Raw genomic sequence first — 16,854 nt, 5'->3', positions numbered from 1 at the left:
TAAAATGCAGATACTAAACATTTGCGTATAACAGCCTTTGCTGACTACATAAGCGGTAATTTTCTTGTAACTTGAAAGCTTTTCAACCAGTGATCCGATGGAAAAGTTAAATGGATCAATGCAAATTACTAACAGCATTTCATTGATTTAATGGTTTCATGAAAGTGTTGTCAGCAGGCTACCTTCAACCATTTGGTCATTTGTGCAGACCAAAGCAGGCTTAAAGTGGTTGAAAAAAATATGGTCAGCATTACAAATTGTATCTGCGTGAAAGCTGAAGGTGGAAGTGCTATAGTGCTCCGGTCATGTGACTAAGGCCCCATACACACGATAGAATCTATCCGCAGATAAATCCCATCGAATGGGTTTCTGCGGATAGATTCTATGGTGTGTACACTCCGGCGGATATTTATCCGCGGATATTTCCGAATTCCAGCAGATAAATATTTGTCGACATGCACAGAATATCTATCTGCTGGAATCGGATCCCACGGATGGATCCGCTCGTCTGTACAGACTCACCGGATCCATCCGTCCAAAGGGATTCCCCGCACGCGTCGTAATGATTTGACGCATGCGTGGAATTCCTTATATGACAGCGTCGCGCCCGTCGCCGCGTCATAATAGCGGCGACGGCGCGACACGTCATCGCCAGAGGATTTCAGCGCGGATTTCAATGCGATGGTGTGTACACGCCATCGCATAGAAATCTGCTGAAATCCTCGAGAGGATTTATCCGCGGATACGGTCCGCTGGACCGTATCTGCGGATAAATCCTCTCGTGTGTATGGGGCCTAACGCCTAGGGTCAGGCCCGGATTTCCCACAAGGCCACTGAGGCCAGGCCTTGGGGCGGCAGGGCTCCAAGGGGTGGCAGTGGCATGGAGTCCCCCGACGCCCGGAACATACAGTTGAGGGCGGTAAGTTATGGGGGAATCCACTCGCTCAATAACAAGTGATTGCGGCAATGCTCTTCCCATCTGAGCTGTGACAGGAGTTCTAGCACAGTGCTAGGACTCCTGTTTTGGAGGTGACAGGGTCAATAAAGAGAACATGTCACCTCCAATTGCTATCACACAGGAAATAGTTTTCTCATGTGTGATAGCAAAAAAGTTAAGTGAAAAAAAAATGATAAAAAAAAGCTACAAATAAATAAAAATAAAAAAAAGTGATAAAAAAGTAAAAAAACAAACAAAACATATTTGAACTAACCGTGCCGCACATTCTCCGTTGATTTGGGGGTGGGGGGGTTCGGTTGGCGGGGAGGGGGTGCATTGTGGAACCTGGCCTTGGGGCGACAGGGAGAGCAAATCCGGCCCTGCCTAGGGTTGCCACCTTATTACTTTAAACCCAAACACATATGAACTACACAGGTTCTGTGGCTGAAAAAGGTGGTAATTAAACTCATAAACTCAATTGGTGCCCTATCTACATTCAATTAGCCTCAGAACCTGTGTAATTCCTATGTGTTTGGGTTTAAAGGGATGAGGTGGACAGTTGGGAGCTTTGATAAAAGTGATAAAAAATAAAAAAAAATTAAAGAGAAAGTGTAAAAAATTAATAAAAAATGGTAAAATATACATAAAAAAAAAATGTAAAGCGCCCCCGTCCCGAGTGCTAGCTCACAGAAGCGAATGCATATGTAAGTTGCGCCCACATATGTAAACGGCGTTCAAATCACACATGTGAGTTATCGCTGCGTGCGTAAGACCCCTTTCACACTGAGGGCGTATTGCAGGCGCTATAGCGTTAAAAATAGCACCTGCAATCCACCCTTAAAAAGCTGTTACATTCACTCCAGTGTGAAAGCCCTCAGGCTTTCACACTGGAACGTTGCGCTAGCAGGTAGGTAAAAAAAGTCCAGCTAGCCGCATTTTCGGAGCGGTGAAGGAGCGGTGTGTTTACCGCTCCTCCACCGTTCCTGTCCATTGAAATCAACATGCCGCATTTTTTCACATCGTTTTTTAAAATGTAATTTTTCGTGTTGTTAAAAATGATCGTGTGTGGGCAAAAACTAAGTTTTTTTAACCCGCGCATGCCCAGAAGCAAGTTATGAGACGGGAGCGCTCGTTCTGGTAAAACTAGCGTTCATAATGGAGTAAGCACATTCATCGCGCTGTAACAGACAAAAAAGCGCGAATCGTCTTTTACTAACACGGAATCAGCTAAAGCAGCTTAAAGGTGAATAGAACTTCCCCTTGTACGTCACCGCGCTTTGTTCATCATTTTGTATAAACGATGGTGTGTGGGCAACATCTATTTTAATGATGAAGTTGGAAAAACTTCATTTTTTGGACATGCTGAAAAACAACGGTTTTTTTCATGCCGAAAAACGATCGCGTGTACACGGCATTAGAGCAAGAGCAACAATTCTAGACCAAGACCTCTGTTGTGGGCCGGATTCAGATACATTGGTGTATCTTTCCGGGTGGCGTAACGTATCTCAGATACGTTACGCCGCCGTAAATTAGGGCGCAAGTTCCGTATTCAGAAAGAACTTGCGCCCTTAGTTACGGCGGCGTAACGTATGTGTGTCGGCGTAAGCCCGCCTAATTCAAATGTGGATGATGTGGGCGTGTTTTATTTAAATTACATGTGCGCATGCGCCGTTCGTGAAAAAATCCCAGTGCGCATGCTCGAAATTACGCCGCAAATCGTCAATGCTTTAGACGTGAACGTAACTTACGTACAGCCCTATTCGCGAACGACTTACGCAAACAACGTAAAATTTTCAAAACTTGACGCGGGAACGATGTCCATACTTAACATAGGATACGTCTCATATAGTAGGGGTAACTTTATGCCGGAAAAAGCCTAACGTAAACGATGTAAAAAAATGCACCGGGCGGACATACGTTTCTGAATCGGCGTATCTACCTAATTAGCATATTCATCGCATAAATATACGGAAGCGCCACCTAGCGGCCAGCGTAAATATGCAGCCTAAGATACGACGGTGTAAGAGACTTACGCCGGTCGGATCTTAGGGAAATCTATGCGTAACTGATTCTATGAATCAGTCGCATAGTTACGACCCCGCACACTCAGAGATACGACGGCGTATCCGGAGATACGCCGTCGTATCTCCTTTCTGAATCCGGGCCCGTAACTCTAAACTGGTAACCTGCAAAAAAATGTAAAGCGTCACCTATAAAGATTTTTAAGTACCAAAGTTTGGCGCCATTCCACGATTGTGTGCGCAATTTTAAAGCGTGACATGCTAGGTATCTATTTACGCAGCGTAACATTATCTTTCACATTATACAAAATAATGGGCTTACTTTACTGTTTTATTTTTATTTATGAAACAGTTTTTTCCCAAACGATCGATTCCCTAGAATCTCTGCTAAAAAAAAAAAACATATATAATGTTTGGGGGTAATTTTCTAGCAAACAAATGATGATTTTTACATGTAGGAGAGGAGCGACAGAATAGGCCCGGGGCCGGTATGGAAGTGGTTAAAAAAACAAAAAAAAGAAAAAAACTGGCCTTATGATCTGTTTCCTTATAATAATATTCATCAGCATTGAGTCCAATTTGTACCAGTCAGGTCTATAAAATACCAACAAGATGGCTACGCAGCACGTGATTGTAGCGGAACACCTGTTTTCTGGCGCAATTAGCAGACGGAGAATATGATTCATTTTAATGCTTGGCTAAAGTTGGAACACTGCACACTCACCCTGCTAATGAGACAACTTTGAGGAATACATGGATTATATGTGCAACAGGAGTTCATGAAAGTGCGACTTGTTGAACGACATGCACAGAAAAGGGGAAAAAATGCTGCGCAATTTCCTGTGTATATTAAATCCTGACAATCAGACCAAATCAGTGACTGTATTTCAGCTTATGTTAAAAACTAAACAAAAAAACACCCACCAGTGCTTCAAGAGCAATAGCCCCCCCTAATCCTGCATATATAATATAGTTACTATGAAAAATATTCCGATGTAATCTCCGAAGCAGGTGCTCCATCCAGAGCCATGAACAGGCTTTGCTGCCTTCTTCAGATTGGGGAGATCCTTTGTAACCAGGGATTTTTCTTTTCAGTGGGAATACGGGGGGACACAGGCCCAGAATGTATGAAATCGCAGGGCCTGTTGATGCTGGCCGCCGGGGGATCTGTTGCCACTTTTGTGGATTTTTTTTTTGCAGGGGGAGGATCTGTTGTTGCTGGCGGGGGACCTATTGTTGCTGGGGGTGGGTCTTATGTTGTTGGAGGTCAGTTGTTGCTGGGAGGGATTTACTGTTGAGAGAGGGGGTCTATTGTTGCTGGCTGCTGGAGGGTCTTGTGATGCTGACTGTAGGGAGATCTGTAGTTTCTGCAGGAGGCCCGTTTTTGTTGAGGAGGGATATTTTGATGCAAGTGGTCCATTGTTGCTGGGGGTATCTGTTGTTGCTGGTGCTGGGGGGGGGGGGTTATTAATGCTGTTGCCGGGGGTGTCTATTTATGCTGGTGCTGGTGGGGGTCTATTGATGCTGGTGGTTGTCTATTGATGCTGGTGCTGGGGGGGTCTATTGATGCTGGTGCTGGGAAGGGGTCTATTGATGCTGGTGGTTGTCTATTGATGCTGGTGCTGGGGGGGGGTCTATTGATGCTGGTGCTGGGAAGGGATCTATTGATGCTGGTGGATGTCTATTGATGCTGGTGGATGGCTGCTGATGCTGGTGCTGGGGGATGTCTATTAATGCTGGTGCTGGGGAGGGGTCTATTGATGCTGGTGCTAGGGGATGTCTATTGATGCTGGTGCTGGGGAGGGGTCTATTGATGCTGGTGCTGGGGAGGGGTCTATTGATGCTGGTGCTGGGGAGGGGTCTATTGATGCTGGTGCTGGGGAGGGGTCTATTGATGCTGGTGCTGGGGGTGTCTATTGATGCTGGCTGCAGGAAAATATGTTGTTGCTCCAGGGGGACAATTTTTGTATATTTTATTGTGGGTGGTCCATTGTTGCGGGGAGGGGGGGGCGGGGTCTATTGATGCTGGTGCTGTAGGGGATATCTATTGTTGCTAGTGCTGGGGGGGTCTATTGATACTGTTGCTGGGGGGGGGGGGTCTATTGATGCTGGTGCTGGGGAGGGGTCTATTGGTGCTGGTGCTAGGGAGGGGTTTATTGATGCTGGTGCTGGGAGGGGTCTATTGATGCTGGTGGATGTTTATTGATGCTGGTGGATGTTTATTGATGCTGGTGATAGGGGGGGTCTATTGATGCTGGTGATAGGGGGGGTCTATTGATGCTGGTGCTGGGGGATGTCTATTGATGCTGGTGCTGGAGAGGGGTATATTGATGTTGGTGCTGGGGGGGTCTATTGATGCTAGGGGGGGTCTATTGATGCTAGGGGGGTCTATTGATGCTGGTGCTGGGGGGGTCTATTGGTGCTTGTGCTGGGGGGGGGGTCTGTTGATACTGGTGCTGGGGGGGTCTATTGATGCTGGGGGGGGTCTATTGATGCTGGTGCTGGGAGATGTCTATTGATGCTGGGGGGGGGGGTCTATTGATGCTGGTGCTGGGGAGGGTCTATTGATGCTGGCTGCAGGGAGATATGTTGTTGCTCCAGGGGGACAATTTTTGCTGGGGGGTATTTTATTGTAGGTGGTCCATTGTTGGGGGGGGGGGGGCTATTGTTGCTGGCTGCGGGGATCTATTTTACTGCTTTTCTTGTTATCATTAACTAGTTCCATACAAATTACTTAGTACCACAAATGTCACATGCTTCTGTTTTCTCTAAAAGAGGCAGTCCTGGGAGGTGGGTAGGGAGTGGAACCAAGGAGCGGTGCTCGGAGGAGGCAAGGGGTCTATTAATGCTGGTGCTGGGGGGTCTATTGATGCTGGTGCTGGGGAGGGGTCTATTGATGCTGGTGCTGGGGGGTCTATTGATACTGGGGGGGTCTATTGATGCTGGTAGTGGGGGGGGGGTCTATTGATGCTGGTGCTGGGGGGGTCTATTGATGCTGGCTGCAGGGAGATATGTCCCAGGGGGACAATTTTTGCTGGGGGGTATTTTATTGTGGGTGGTCCATTGTTGCGGGGGGGGGGGGGTCTATTGATGCCGGTGCTGTAGGGGATATCTATTGTTGCTGGTGCTGGGGGGGTCTATTGATGCTGTTGCTGAGGGGGGGGGTCTATTGATGCTGGTGCTGGGGAGGGGTCTATTGATGCTGGTGCTGGGGGGGTCTATTGATGCTGGTGGTGGGGGGGTCTATTGATGCTGGTAGTGGGGGGGGTTTATTGATGCTGGTGCTGGGGGGGGTCTATTGATGCTGGCTGCAGGGAGATATGCTGGGGGGTATTTTATTGTGGGTGGCCCATTGTTGCGGGGGGGGGGGGGGTCTACTGATGCTGGTGCTGTAGGGGATATCTATTATTGCTGGTGCTGGGGGGGGGGGTCTATCGATGCTGTTGCTAAGGGGGGGGGGTCTATTGATGCTGGTGCTGGGGAGGGGTCTATTGGTGCTGGTGCTAGGGAGTGGTTTATTGATGCTGGTGCTGGGGGGATCTATTGATGCTGGTGGATGTTTATTGATGCTGGTGATAGGGGGGGTCTATTGATGCTGGTGCTGGGGGATGTCTATTGATGCTGGTGCTGGGGAGGGGTCTATTGATGCTGGTGCTGGGGGGTCTATTGATGCTGGGGGGGTCTATTGGTGCTGGGGGGGTCTATTGATGCTGGTGCTGGGGGGGGTCTATTGGTGCTGGTGCTGGGGGGGGGTCTATTGATGCTGGCTGCAGGGAGATATGTTGTTGCTCCAGGGGGATAGTTTTTGCTGGGGGGTATTTTATTGTGGGTGGTCCATTGTTGGGGGGAAGGGGCTATTGTTGCTGCCTGCAGGGGATATATTGTACTGCTTTTCTTGTTATCATTATCCAGTTCCATACAAATGACTTAGTACCACAAATGTCACTTGCTTCTGGATTCTCAGAAAGGGGCAGCCCATGGAGGTGGGTAGGGAGTGGAACCAAGGACCGGTGCTCGGAGGAGGCAAGGGGTGACTTGGAAAAGTGGAGTTCCTGCACCTATTCTCTGACAAGAAAAGCCGGAAAGTAACTATAACAAAAAAGAAAGAGCACCAGCCTCCTGCATTACCATAAAAACTATTTATTAAAAGGCTAAAAATTCCAATATACTCACAAAGTAATTATAATTATATTATAATCAGGAACATCAATAATCCAATAGAGGCAATCCAATGCGATGCTCATGTAATACCCATACATAGGGAAGAGGTTTACGCGTTTCAAGGGCAGACCCCTCTTCATCAGAACTCAAAAAAACTGATGCTGTCTGCCCTTGGATCTACAGATTGTGTATGCCTTGTCATATGCAGGTCACTTTTTTCTTTAATTATTTGGACAATGTAAATGTGGACATTATATAATATTCTATGAAAAATGATCACTACCGACAAGCATAGCTGGCCCTAGACAGACAGATGACTGCCAAAGGACAATTAGTAGGAGACATCTGTAAATTCCCAAACCTTCTCTGTCTACATTTAACACAATGAGAAAAGGAAAGGATTGGCCATGTTCCAAAAAGATTTTCTAAAAAAAAAAAAACTTGTAGTGCTTCACTACTCAGATAGGCTTTATACAAACAACCTCCATTTCCAGTGTCGCACCTCTACGTTCCTGTTCAGTTACTCATACACTTCTCGAATTCAGAAATTTGTGCCAAGGTGGCAGTGTTGGTGCCACCCAGCTCAACAAACACTGTTTCAAAATCAACTGGAATTTAATTGGCCCAAAAGTGACTGCATTCTATCAGATCCTATGAAATATAGTCTCTGCTCAGGTATCCAGGCAGCCATGGGTGCTGCAGTGGCTAAATACTATTTATAGCTGGCAGTAGAGATTTTTCGATTCATATTGTTTAGTGTAGATGGGGAAATCAATGGATTTCTTTCTCTATCACGGTGTTGAATGATAGAAATCTATACATGTATGGCTAGACTTACACAGGGCCGATCCTAGTGTCACAGGCGCCTGGGTGCAGAAATATTTCTGGCGCCCCCACATGGGCGTTGTCATTTTACTAACTCCTCCCCTTTACATTTCATTTTACATCACATCTGTAGATGGACTAGGCACAGGAATGGGCAGGGGCTGTGTATCCTATGCAATCTATCATGCCATAAAACATCTAGAGCAGGGACAGCCCAGAGCACGTGTAAAGGGATGCTGGGGAAGCCATCCCCCAGCACACTGAACACTGTGACTCACCTCGATTCTCTCTCCGTGCAGCCTGAGTTAGAGATGGTTGTGGGAGGCATTCCAACTGGAGTTGGTGGAGACAGTGCGGAATCCAAGACTCCCAGTGTTAGGAATTCATTTCTGCACATCAGCACTCAGCAGCCACTAAAAACTAGAACTCCCATGTCAGGAAGAGGAGCGGCCCCTCCCCTGAGCACTGCCAGGCTGGACGGGCTGCCCTATGCTCACACATCAGTTCTGGACGGACACACACCTATGCTCAGCGCACTAGTTCTGGAGGGACACAAACAAGGAGAGAAGGAGGAAGGGGAGAACTCTGGCACTTCGGCGCCCCCACCTCTGCAGGCGCCTGGGTGCAAAGCACCCTGTGCACCCTGCCTAGGATCGGCCCTGGACCTACAGCACTTGAGCTAGATATCTAAATGCAGTTTAATAGGAATTAGATACAGTGCTCTAAGTAATGTAACAGACCAGATCAGACATGCCCCTCTCCTTCTCTGCAGTACAATTCTGGGTAAGGAGACTTGTGTTGAGGGGTGTGGCTGTTACTCAGCTCTGCCAGCATAGAGCACTGAAGTGTGAGAAACACTTAGGGTGGGGCTGGATGAGCGTCCGCATTCTTGCTTAGGCCAGAATTGAGGAAGTGGGGGTGTGGGTACCTGTCAAAAAAGGTACCCGCTTCCCATAAAAACAAAACTCAAATGTGTTAGGGGCGGGGGTGGGGGAGGATCGGTACTATTACTTTTGAGTGAAGGTCTGTTATAAACAATAGACCAGTGATCTTCAAACTGCGGCCCTGGGGCCAGATATCGCCCTTTGCTTGCTTCTATCCGGCCCTTGGGGCATTATTTCATCCACTGATGCCAACAATGAGACATCATTTCCCCCCAATGACCCCAATAAAGGGGTACCATTTATCTTAATGACCCCAATAAAGGGGTACAATTTCTCCCAATAATAGGGCAAAATTCCTCCCAATGACACCAAAGATGGGGCATTGTTTTTTTCCCACTAACATCAGGACCTTTTCTGCTCCCAATGGCCACAGTCCGACCCTCCCAAAATTCTTAACCACTTAAGCCCCGGACCATTTGGCTGGCCAAAGACCAGAGGACTTTTTGCGATTCGGCACTGCGTAGTTTTAACTGACAATTGCGCGGTCGTGCGACGTGGCTCCCAAACAGAATTGACGTCATTTTCCCCCACAAATAGAGCTTTCTTTTGGTGGTATTTGATCACCTCTGCGGTTTTTATTTTTTGCGCTATGAAAACAAATAGAGCGACAATTTTAAAAAAAAATCAATATTTTTTACTTTTTGCTGTAATAAATATCCCCAAAAAATAAAAAAAAATAAAAAAATTCCACAGTTTAGGTCGATATGTATTCTTCTACATATTTTTGGTAAAAAAAAATCGCAATAAGCGTTTATTGATTGGTTTGCGTAAAAGTTATAGCATCTACAATATGGGGGATAGTTTTATTGCATTTTTATTATTATTATTATTTTGTTTTTTACTAGTAATGGCGGCGATCTTCGATTTTTATCATGACTGCGATTTTATGACAGACACATCGGACACTTTTGACACATTTTTGGTACCATTGTCATTTTTACAGCGATCAGTGCTATAAAAATGCACTGATTACTGTGAAAATGACACTGGCAGTGAAGGGGTTAAGTGTGTCCTAGGGAGTGATTCTAACTGTTAGGGGGCGTGGCTATGAGTGACACGTCACTGATCGCTGCTCCCGATGAGAGGGAGCATACGATCGGTGACAGTGTCACTAGGCAGAACGGGGAGATGCTTGTTTACACTTGCCTGTCCCCGTTCTGCAGCTCTGTGAGCCGATCGCGGGACACCGGCGGACACCGAGTACGCAGGCTTGGTCACGGAGCTCGCAGCAGGGGAGCATGTGCGCCCGCACGGCGGGCATTTTAAAGTGTAGTAAATATGCGTTACTCTGCTCAGCCGTGCCATTCTGCTGGCGTATATGTGCAGGAGCCGGTCGTTACACGGTTAAGGACAGTAAAATAGCCCTTTGTTGAGAAAGTTTGGAGACCCCCTGCAATAGATTAAAAACATAAAGAACTGAGGGCAGGGCCGTCTTTAATGTTGATTGGACCCAGTGCAAAAAAATTCTTAAAATCAGTTTACTGTATCAGATCAGGCAGTGATTGTGATTGGTTGCCAGAGGTTACAGCATATCATTACCACTTACTGACTGGTTGCTAGAGGTTACAGCACACATTACGGCTCACTGATTAGTTTCTAGAGGTTACAGCACATGGGGCCAGATCCACAAAAACCTGACGTAACTTAAAAAATCCAATTTAAGTTACACTGCCTTAAAGTTTCTACCTAAGTGCCTGATCCACAAAGCACTTATCTAGAAATTTCAGGCTGTGTAACTAAAATTCCGCCGGCGCAAGGCGTTCCTATTCAAATGGGGCGAGTCCCATTTAAATGAGGCGCGCTCCCGCGCCGGCCGTACTGCGCATGCGCGAAGTTACGTTACGCCGAGTTTTGAGGATCGCGACGGCTTAAAAAAGTTGCGTCGGGGAAAAAAAAAAATTACAGCGGCATGCATTCCTGAGGGAGAACTCCATGCCAATTTTCAAAGAAAAAACCGGCATGGGTTCCCCCCCAGGAGCATACCAGGCCCTTAGGTCTGGCATGGGTTGTAAGGAGACCCCCCCCACGCCGAAAAATTGACGTAGGGGGTCCCCCTACAACCCATACCAGACCCGTATCCAAAGCACGCTACCCGGCCGGCCAGGAATGGGAGTGGGGACGAGCGAGCGTCCCCCCCCCTCCTGAGCCGTGCCAGGCCGCATGCCCTCAACATGGGGGGGTTGGGTGCTCTGCGGCAGGGGGGCGCACTACGGGCCCCCCCACCCCAGAGCACCCTGTCCCCATGTTGATGAGGACAGGACCTCTTCCCGACAACCCTTGCCATTGGTTGTCGGGGTCTGCGGGCGGAGGCTTATCGGAATCTGGGAGTCCCCTTTAATAAGGGGGCCCCCAGATACCGGCCCCCCACCCTAAGTGAATGGATATGGGGTACATCGTACCCCTATCCATTCACCTGGAGGCAAAAAGTAAAAGTTAATAAACACACAACACAAGGCTTTTTAAAATATTTTATTATTCTGCTCCGGACGCCCCCCCTGTCTTCGTTATTAGCTCAATTACCAGGGGGGGCTTCTTCTTCCGCTCTCCGGGGGTCTTCTCCGCTCTCCGGGGGGGGGGCTTCTCCGGACTCCGGGGGGCTTCTTCCATCTTCTCCCCTCTTCCGCTCTTGACTCGGCGAACCCCGGTTCTTCTGCAGCTCTCCGGTGCCTTCTTCTTCAGCGCTGGCTGCCTGCTATGTTTGTGTGTTAGCTCGATTTCAAACAGGCAGCCAGCGCGGTCTTCTGTGACGTCAGGGTCTTCTGGTCTTCTCTTCCTTTCTTCCGATGTTGCCTCGTCGCCTGTTGTCGCTGTAATGATGGAAGCGCGCCTTGCATCCCATTTATATAGGCATCACCGTCCCATCATGCTCCGGTAGGTACCCACGTGGTGGGTGCACGTGGGTAGGCACCCACCACGTGGGTACCTGCCGGAGCATGATGGGACGGTGATGCCTATATAAATGGGATGCAAGGCGCGCTTCCATCATTACAGCGACAACAGGCGACGAGGCAACATCGGAAGAACAGAAGAGAAGACCCTGACGCCACAGAAGACCGCGCTGGCTGCCTGTTTGAAATCGAGCTAACACACGAAGATAGCAGGCAGCCAGCGCTGAAGAAGAAGGCACCGGAGAGCTGCAGAAGAACCGGGGTTCGCCGAGTCAAGAGCGGAAGAGGGGAGAAGATGGAAGAAGCCCCCCGGAGTCCGGAGAAGCCCCCCCCCAGAGAGCGGAAGAAGAAACCCCCCCCGGAGAGCGGAGAAGACCCCCGGAGAGCGGAAGAAGAAGCCCCCCCTGGTAATTGAGCTAATAACGAAGACAGGGGGGGCGTCCGGAGCAGAATAATAAAATATTTTAAAAAGCCTTGTGTTGTGTGTTTATTAACTTTTACTTTTTGCCTCCAGGTGAATGGATAGGGGTACGATGTACCCCATATCCATTCACTTAGGGTGGGGGGCCGGTATCTGGGGGCCCCCTTATTAAAGGGGACTCCCAGATTCCGATAAGCCTCCGCCCGCAGACCCCGACAACCAATGGCAAGGGTTGTCGGGAAGAGGTCCTGTCCTCATCAACATGGGGACAGGGTGCTCTGGGGTGGGGGGGCCCGCAGTGCGCCCCCCTGCCGCAGAGCACCCAACCCCACCATGTTGAGGGCATGCGGCCTGGCACGGCTCAGGAGGGGGGGGGACGCTCGCTCGTCCCCACTCCCATTCCTGGCCGGCCGGGTAGCGTGCTTTGGATACGGGTCTGGTATGGATTGTAGGGGGACCCCTACGTCGATTTTTCAGCGTAGGGGGGGGGTCCCCTTACAACCCATACCAGACCTAAGGGCCTGGTATGCTCCTGGGGGGGAACCCATGCCGGTTTTGTTTTTTACAAATTGCCGTGGAGTTCTCCCTCGGGAAAGCATACCAAATGCCGTCGCTGGAATGGGCTTTTACAAGGTGTGACTAACTTTACACTTTGTAGAACCAGCCCTAATTTTACACTTGCAAAATAACACTTACGGCGCAAAAAGAAAGCTAGAAAGCTTTGTGGATCGCCTTAAGTGCTAATTTGCATACTAGAAACGGCATTTCGACTCGAAATGCCCCCAGCGGCGGATGCGGTACTGCATCCTAAGATTCGGCAGTGTAATTCAATTACACATGCCGGATCTTCTGCCTAACGTTGGAAAAAGCCTTTTGAGGATCGTTTCCAAAGTTACACACAGACTGAACAGCAGTTAAGTCGGAGTATCTCTTTTGAGGATCTGGCCCATGATTTCTGCTTGTGAATTGGTTGCTAGAGATTACTGTACTGTACATCAATACTGCTCACTGATTGGTTGCTAGAGGTTACAGCACATCATCTCTTCACTGCAGAGGGGCATGATATACATATGAATGCCGCCAACCTCAGTTTTTTACATATGAATGCTCCTGTTATTTACATATGAATCATGGTTATTTACATGTAAACACAGGGGCCCAGATTCTCTTATCTCGGCGTAAATCTCCGCGGGCGTAACGTATCACGTTTACGTTACGCCGCCGCAAGTTTTACGGGCAAGTGCTTTATTCACAAAGCACTTGCCTGTAAAGTTGCGGCGGCGTAGCGTAAATCCTCCGGCGCAAGCCCGCCTAATTCAAATGATCCGGGTAGGGGGCGTGGATCATTTAAATTAGGCGCGTTCCCGCGCCGATCGTACTGCGCATGCGCTGTCCCTAAAATTTCCCGACGTGCATTGCGCTAAATGACGTCGCAAGGACGTCATTGGTTTCGACGTGAACGTAAATGGCGTCCAGCGCCATTCACGGATGACTTACGCAAACAACGTAAATTTTTAAATTTTGACGCGTGAACGACGGCCATACTTGGTTGCCCCTCATATAGCAGGGGCAACTTTACGCGTCGCAAATCTAACGTAAACGTCGTATCTTCACTGCGTCGACCGCGCGTACGTTCGGAAATTTGCGTATTTTGCTAATTTGCATAGGCGACGGGGAAAACGACGGAGGCGACACCTAGTGGCGAAAAAAAAAAATTGCATTTAAGTTCCGACAGCGTAAGAGCCTTGCGCCTGCCGAATTTAATGGTTATCTATGCGTAACTGATTCTAAGAATCAGTCGCATAGATAGGACGGCCCAGATTAGGGCTTACGACGGCGCACATGGCGTTGCGCCGTCGTAAGCCCTTTCAGAATCTGGGCCAGGGTCTGCAGGTGAGTCATCTGTACACAACAATAAGGCAGAGCTGGGCAGCATTAGTAGCAGCACTTCACACTGAGATATCAGGACACAGCACAGGACTAAAACTTCAAGGGACAAGGGAACTTAAACTGGGATAGTTGGCAAGTATGAGGCAGCTGTTTGGGCCCCACAACAATGACAGGGCCCAAGGCAGCTTCCCCTTTTGCCCTGCCTTAAAGACGGCCCTGACTGAGGGGGAAAGAGGGACACTTTTGGTTCAACAAGAGGCACAGTCCTCCAAATGAGGGACAACCGTGAACTATTGGTATATCTGGACTGGGGAATTCAAATTGTATGTTCAATTTCTGCACCCAGTGCCGTGCAGGCCTGTAAGTGAGCACTCTTTCCTGGAAAAGGCCCCTCGTTTAGACTTTTGACACACTAGCCTAGTTTGTTATTTCCCTTTTATTGAAGATGCTAACAGGAGCGAATGAGTCAGCACGTTGGAGGAGATTTGTACTCTGCATTGTGTGTGCAGTGCGCTCTTCTTCTAAGTTATTTAAACCTTTGCAGCTCGGCACATTTCACAAGACATCAGTCATCAATATAAATGCAGCACATTAAACTCCTGAGTGGAAATGGATCAGTGATTATACCTTGTCTCTGCAGTCACTCTGTACGCCTATTACGCTGGTATTTATAGTATGCGAGCCGTAGTGGTTGTTGATGACTGCGCACTGAGCAGTAACAGCTGATGGAAGCATTAAGATTACAGGAGGGAAGTGAGCTAGTATGTGTTTGTGTGTAAGGCAATTCCTCGATGTACACTGCATTCTTATGATTGCATAAGCACTGGATGTCTCATGGTTACATGGGCACTGGATGTCCTATGGTTGCATAGGTACTGGATGTCTTATGGTTGCATGGGCCCCTGATGCCCAATTATTGAATTGGCACTGAATGTCCTATTGTTGCATTGGCACTGGTTGTCTTATGGTTGCATGGGCACTAAATGTCTTATGGGTGCTTGGGCACTGGATGCCCGATAATTGCATGGGCACTGAATGTCCTATGGTTGCATGGGCACTGAATGTCTTATGGTTGCATGGGCACTGAATGTCTTATGGTTGCATGGGCACTGAATGCTCAATGATTACACGGGCACTGGATGTCCTATGGTTGCATGGACCCTGGATGCCTGATGACTGCATGGGCACTGGATGTCTTATGGTGACATGGGCACTGGATGTCTTATGGTGACATGGGCACTGGATGTCTTATGGTTGCACTGGATGTCTTATGGTTGCACTGGATGTCTTATGGTTGCATGGGCACTGGATGTCCTATGGTTGCATGGGCACTGGATGTCCTATGGTTGCATGGACACTGGATGTTCTATGGTTGTATGGGCACTGGATGCTCTATGGTTGCACTGGATGTCTTATGGTTGCGTGGGCACTGGATATTTTATGGTTGCACTGAATGTTCTATGGTTGCATGGGCACTGTATGTTTTATGGTTGCACTGGATGTCTTATGGTTGCACTAGATGTCTTATGGTTGCATGGGCACTGGATGTCCTATGGTTGCATGGGCACTGAATGCTCAATGATTACACGGGCACTGGATGTCTTATGGTTGCATGGACCCTGGATGCCTGATGACTGCATGGGCACTGGATGTCTTATGGTGACATGGGCACTGGATGTCTTATGGTTGCACTGGATGTCTTATGGTTGCACTGGATGTCTTATGGTTGCATGGGCACTGGATGTCCTATGGTTGCATGGGCACTGGATGTCCTATGGTTGCATGGACACTGGATGCTCTATGGTTGCACTGGATGTCTTATGGTTGCGTGGGCACTGGATATTTTATGGTTGCACTAAATGTTCTATGGTTGCATGGGCACTGTATGTTTTATGGTTGCACTGGATGTCCTACGGTGGCATGGGCACTGGATGTCCTACGGTGGCATGGGCACTGGATGTTCTATGGTTGCATGGCCACTGGATGCAAAAGTGCAGCACCCTGGTCTGCCCAAAAACTCACAAATGTTTCTCATTTGGAAGGACTGTCCCTCTTCAGAACCAAAGACCTCCGTCCTACTTTGCGCCTCGTTTTGGTCTGATGCCTTTTAAGCGTTTATTGCAGATTAAATTGGATGGGACTGTGGGATACTCCAGAGCGATCGCCATGAATGTGAGGACACTTTTCCCTTTGAAGCTACTTCTTAGAACAGTCCCTTAAAGCAGAACAAAACTTAACCTCAGCTACAGTGATGCGGCGTACCAGAACTCCCCGCCCGGCCGCAGACATCTTCAGGCAGCCAACTTCTGGGCCTTGATTGCCAGCTGCTGCCATTGGCCGGGCAGGGATGACATCACTCCTGCGCATGTGTACAGGCAGGTAAGTAGTTATAATTCAGAAGAGACAAAGCATGTCTATTTTGCATTAAAAATCCGGCCTGTGCACCTATTTAAATTAGTTACCCTAAATAAAACAGACAGCACTGGGGCACCATAAGTAATATCCGAAGCCATGCAAGCCTTAAATCGTCAGTAAAGCCCGCTTTGTCATTTTTACCTTCAGGTAAAGTGAACCTCTCCTCCTGGGGAAGAATCCTGCTCTCTGAAGCGCTAAACTATTTATACACTCTCCCAGCCACCATCTGGGTACCTTCTTCCCCCAGGGATTGGCTGGAGTTGTATACATTTTCCGACTGCTCATTTGATCCTTCCACCCACTACATTCTGGAAGCCTCCAGAAGACAAGGGGAAGCAATCAAACTCGCAGC

General features: G+C 48.4%; 1 protein-coding gene across 1 annotated transcript in view; it reads left to right on the top strand.

Annotated features, from left to right (window-relative positions):
* The window catches only part of RIMKLA (ribosomal modification protein rimK like family member A), a 79,654-nt gene that overhangs the window by 42,247 nt on the left and 20,553 nt on the right, over positions 1 to 16,854 (top strand). The window lies entirely within an intron of this gene.

The sequence above is a fragment of the Rana temporaria genome, chromosome 10 (genome assembly GCF_905171775.1).
Source record: "Rana temporaria chromosome 10, aRanTem1.1, whole genome shotgun sequence".
Lineage (NCBI taxonomy): Eukaryota > Metazoa > Chordata > Amphibia > Anura > Ranidae > Rana > Rana temporaria.
This window is presented reverse-complemented; position numbering and strand designations above follow the sequence as displayed.